This window comes from Mastomys coucha, unplaced genomic scaffold (assembly GCF_008632895.1).
Source record: "Mastomys coucha isolate ucsf_1 unplaced genomic scaffold, UCSF_Mcou_1 pScaffold22, whole genome shotgun sequence".
NCBI lineage: Eukaryota > Metazoa > Chordata > Mammalia > Rodentia > Muridae > Mastomys > Mastomys coucha.
Genome location: NW_022196905.1, coordinates 66517964 through 66524010, shown reverse-complemented (window position 1 = coordinate 66524010; position 6047 = coordinate 66517964).

Sequence of the window (6047 nt, the reverse complement as noted above, 5' to 3'; positions counted from 1 at the left end):
ATTAACATGATGCTCTGCCCGTTATCCTTATCCTCCTTCTAATCTCTGGCAGGCATTGAGCAGAGGCATCTTATTTAGCCCCAGAAGAAGCTGCTCTTGTGCTCAGTCTATTGAGAGAGAACTGAGATTGGTTAAGCTAAGCCAAATGTGTGGAGGACAAACAGGAAGCAACGAGCCCAGGAAACACCTGTCTGTCTTACTTTAGGCCTTGAATTCTTATTTTTTTTTTAGTTAATTTTTTATTCGTGATCATTAATAGAGCTCACTATTAGAATTTCATACGCAATTTTATCATTTTTACCTCTCCTTACCTCTCTCCAACTTTTCCCAGGTCCCTCACTTTCATCTTCTCCTCTCAGATTCATGACCTATTCTTCTACGACTATTATTGTATTATACACACACGTTTAGTCTAGTTAGTTTACTCATATGTTCACATGCACAGAGTTAGGGCTGACTACTTAGTCTTGAGTAACCTATCAGAGGAGGTCACCCTGGAGATTCTCTCTCTCTCTCTCTCTCTCTCTCTCTCTCTCTCTCTCTCTGTCTCTCTCTCTGGCACACTATCTCTCCGAAGTTATTGACTTCTGTAGCTTTTCATTGTTTTCATTTTTATCTTCAGTTATGAGGGAAGGTGGGCATGTGCATGCGAGTGAGTGTATTTTTCCTGCAGAAACCAGAGATCCCTCTGGAGCTGAAGTCACAGGTGTTTGTGAGCCACCTGATGCCAGTGCTGGGGATCAAACCCAGGTCCTCTGGAAGAGCTTAATTTCACAGGTTAATATGTGCTCTGTACTGATGAGTCATCTTTCCAGCTCCCTGCCTTTAGCTTTTCAATTAAAGGTGAGGCCTTGTGAACTGGTTCCCTGTCTGTGTTGGTTTGGTGCTATCTTCTGCAGGCAGCCATGTTGTTGAGAGCCGGTGAGTGCACCCTTGTCTCATCCAGCAGACATGTTCTTGCAAGACTCCACCTGGCTCTTTGTAAGGGACAAAATGGGAAGTCATGGACTACATTGTGAATAAGGGCTGGAGTCCTGGGAGACAGGTGCAAATGAAGGAAGAATTAGATCAAGAGAAATCAAGGACATTACGACAGAAGACCTAGTAGAGTTAGCAAGGTGACAAGAAGCCCGGACATTATGTGGTGTGATAGCACAGGTGAGACTCCTGGGAATGCTGGGTGTCTAAACAACCCTGATGGATAAAATGATTTAATATGAAATTCTGTGCCTATTGTTTTACAGTGCAATGAAAGGACCAACAGAACTCCTTAACCAAAGTGCTATCACAGTCCACACCTGTGTTTTCATGATTCCTGGGATTGACAGCTCAGAGAAGATCTCGCTAAGCCTAGAGACACCTGGGGCTTGGAGTGGCTATAAGATTCAGAGTACAAAGTAAGACCTCAAGAAAAGGGGATAACAGAGTCGGAGATGAATGTGAACTTCTGAATCTGAGCTGGGTTCTGGTCTTTGAGGCTTGGTCCAGCTGCTCCCATCTCCATCCTAAGAGTTCAGGAGATGACATCTAAGTTACATCTAAGTTCTTGATTGGGTTCAATCAAGAATTTTCGACTGAAATCTCCCAGCTGGCTCCATTCAACCTGTCTCAGGCAAATGCAAACAAACCACATATTTGACCCTGTATGAGGGACAGGATGGATGAACACAGTGAGTGTGAGCCATGGTGGGTGTATATTTTCCCAGCTTCCTTCGCAATTAGAAAAGCTTGTAATTCAAGATTTGCATAGTTATATCAGAGACAAAATCCACTTGTGCCTTCTACATGAAGATGAGAAACACAGATCTCCCATTTACACTGAGCCAGCTTCTCTACATACATATGCAGAGTACAGGACATTTGAATCTCAAGCTCTTGCCACTAAGGACTACTTATTACATATTTTTAATCAGCATGATACCGATAGTAATGAATTTTCATAATTCACTTCTCACAGCAAATGTTATAAAGCCAACATGGGAGTTAGGAACTTTGTTCAACTTGTGAGTAGTCTAAGGTATGGAAAAAATAATGGATTGATGGCATAAGAATTTATTCTTTTATGCGAAAGAGACCTGGAGATCAATCAGCCTTCCGGAGATGATGTCATGATCCCAGGAAGTGCCTACACCTCTTCTACAGTCCTGCTCCATCTGCAGCTGTGGCTTGCATCTTTCATGAGGCCACCTCTTCCTGAAGGCTGCTGGAAATTCAGCCAAGACAAGAGGATGAAGGAGGGGAAGGGACTGAACCTTTCTCCCAGTCCTGTTATAGATCCCTGGCCAGATCACAGACATCAGTCTACAAGCACAGCAAGGGAGACAACATAGATTTGCCATCAGGGTGACTGGCTCAGGGTTCAGCTGAAAGCTCCAGAAAAGCAGAATGGAAGGCAACCCGCTCTTGCCATCCACTGTGGCTCCTGATTTGCTTTCTGCTAGCACTTTTCCCATCCTCCATTTTACTGATGTTATTCAATTAGTACCCGGCACTTTTTCCTTAAAATTTCTAAGGATGTATTAAAGAAATCTCGAAGTAGGTAAGGTGCTTGCCTAGTATGCATGAGGACCTGAGTTTGATCCCCAGCACCACATGGAATTGAGGATGATTGCATGACCCTGTAATTCTAACACTGGGGAGCAGGCAAGGGGATCAAGAGTTCAGCTACATATTGAGTTCAAGCCAGCCTGAGCTATATGTGACCCTGTTGTAGAAAAACAAAATTAAAATTTTAAATTCTCAGGGAACACCTAATCACTCCCACATTTTAGACTATCAGTTTTGATGAAAGAATAGTGTGTGCCATTGTAAAATTGCTTTTGAGCACATTATCTCTAATAATGTTGTTTTCTATGGTTAAATATTAAACTTTACAATTATCTTTAAAAAGACACTCTCCAGTGTATTCCATCCATAGTCTGGATGTTGGAAATCTATCAAAAGTCCATGTGTCAAAGGTTTCATCCAACAGAGGGTATTGTAGGGAAGTGCTATGTGACCTTAGGAAGGGGGAATTTGTGGAAGGTTGCTAGGTCTTTGGAGGATGCCTTCAAAATGGACTATTGAGCCTCAACCACTTCCTTTATTCTTCTCTTTTTGCTTTTGTTGTTGGTTTGTTGGTTGGTTGGTTAGTTGGTTAGTTGGTTTGGTTGATAGGTTGGTTGGTTGGTTGGTTGGTTGGTTGGTTTGGTTGGTTGGTTAGTTGGTTGGGTTGGTTGGGTTGGTTGATTGGTTGATTGGTTGATTGGTTGATTGGTTGGTTGGTTGGTTGGTTGGTTTCCTAGCCACAGCATGAGCAGTTTGCTCTGCTGTAGTCTCCCACCATTACCACCCAGCACTTGACTTGAGACTCAAACCATGGGTCTGCCCCTTCTTAAGATGGAACCTCCAAAAGACAAACCAAAATAAACCTTTGCTCTTTGTAGTTAATTATCTCAGGTACTTGGTTACAGAGGCAGAGAGTTGATAAACACACCATATATAGCAAAAAGAAGTGAAAATAATAGTTCATGTGTCAAGAAAGACTAGATCACACATTAATAACTCATAAATGTCAGCCAAGATGCCAGCAGAAACTCTAAAGAGAGAGCCAGGCTAGTCAAACCTCAGAAACGTGACTTATGCACCCCAAATGATAGACACACAGAATCATGAATCCCTAAAGAGAGAGCCAGGCTAGTCAAACCTCAGAAAAGTGACTTATGCACACCAAGTGATAGACACACAGAATCATGAACCCCTAAAGAGAGAGCCAGGCTAGTCAAACCTCAGAAACATGACTTATGCACCCCAAATGATAGACACACAGAATCATGAACCCCTAAAGAGAGAGCTAGGCTAGTCAAACTTCAGAAACGTGACTTATGCACCTCAAGTGATAGACACACAGAATCATGATGCCCAGTCCACACTTACTTCAAAACCATCTTGAAGAAGAGTTGAGGGAAGAAGGCTGTATACTTGGAAATACTTGGAAATTATTCTCTCAGACACTGGATCAAATATAAGTTTAACCCATGGGTATGAACTGCATTACGGTCAATCTGCTCCCCACTGATAGGATTAAGAAGTCCCTAGAAGTACATTCATTAGTTCCTCTGATTAGAGAGAAGCCATTTGTGTATTCTCCAGAACTCGAAATTCTAATAAACAAAGGAGTCCACGCATCCTGCTTACTTCTGTAACAGTTCTCCTGGTACCTCATGTAAAGTGCTTCTGATTGACCTTTTTATACCCACTGTACAACAATAAATGAAGGGAATCTTCTGAGTCGTAATGTAGGAAGTGACAAGACTAGAAGGAAGGATTTAAGGTCTTTATCCAGTTCTCTCTGCACAAAGCAGGTGAACGTTACAGATCCAGATGCTTCCATCAAGGATTGCAAAGCCAGCCTGTGGCAGACAATGGGTGCTGCTCTCTAGGGACACTGCCACCCCCACTTCTCCCAAGAGTAAACCCTGAACTGAGATGGTCATCAGGCCAAGCCTGTCTGTCTCCGTGATCCAGTCTTCTCTACAAACATCCACGAAGCCCTGTTAAAGCTCCAGGCCCAATTCCCTGTGCCATTTCATTCCAAGGATCCTTCATTGGCTGTTTCCTCCATCACACAAAGCTTCCCTGTGGCTGTAGTGATGTGATTCAACTAAAATCAACTCTTGAAAAGACACATACCAACCTGACCAGTGACAATGTTCATCATTCTTTCTTGCTATTTACTGGAAACCCATATTCGAGCCCTTATATAAGCCAAATGGTAGCAGAGCCCACCACATTATCATCCAAAAAAGCATTTGTCATTTCTCAAACTAGTTACAAGCCAAGTTCAGGTTCACAGGAAGCCCCCAAGGTCAGACGGGGTTTCCAAGTTTCCACGATATGGGCTGTGTTCCCTTTAAGGTAGACTGGAAATCTAGACTTGAAATGATGGTTTCTGAATCCACTCCTCTTAGCCTGTGGGCTCCAGCTTCTCCAGTTTCATTAGGGTGACTTCTCGAAGCCTTCAGATCTTATTTCACATCAGGCTAAGCATGGTTCTGATTAAAGCTGTGGTAAGAGCACATGGCAGTCAGAGAGGTGGAGGCTGGATAACAAGACCCTGCAGGTTCATGCCGGGGTGGGGAAAAAAAGCCTATGAGCTGCCTGTGAGTCCTCCAAGTTGGGCTCCACATAAAACCCAAGCTGGTGCCCTGCCTGTGTTCATATATTCAAGTTAATTAAATTTTTAATTATTAAAACTGAGAGCAGTCAGACAAAGGATTTACCAAACAAAGTATTAAAGTATGAATTCTATTCAAAGTCTGCTGTAATCTATTTTCATAGGAAAATGCGGGGGGTACTGTGACTATTCCTATTTTGCTAGACTTTTACATTAGCAAAGAGGAAAGCCTTCAGTGTTTGACTTCCATTGGACTAGACAAAAAAAAAAAAAGTATTTGTGCTCAGAAATACTCCCATTTGATGTCAAAGTTGCCTGTGCAGGGAAGAAATGGAGACTGACGCCATATCATCAGAACCCAGGCTAGAGCAAACCAGAAATTATGCCAGTTACCTGGCTCATGAAAGATGGGGATTCTGCAAAAAATAGTCTCACTGCAGAAAAAAAAGAGGTGGTGCATTGATTGTTGTACCTGGTGCTTGTGAGTTCTTCATGGCAAAAACAAAAGTGGAGAATCCTTACCTCATAGTTCTGAGTCTTTCTTCCTGTTTTATAACCTTGCAAAGTATTTCAAACAGGGTGATGGGATACAACAAGATGCTCCTGGTCTGCTTGGCTGAGGGGAAAGTTTGCTTTATTTTTAAATAGACATTGTTATTTTTTGCTTGTGTGGGTGTGCATGTGCGTGTATGCATGTGTTTGTGTGTATACACACAAGCATGTATCTGTGTTTATGCACCTATGCATAGAGCTACCAACAGAAGTCAAAAGAAGGTGTTAGATTCCCCAGGAGCTGAAGTTACACTAAGTTCTGAGCCCACATGTGAGCGCTGGGGACCCAACTCCAATGCTCAACAAAAGCAGCAAGCACTCTTTTTTTTTTTTTTTTTTT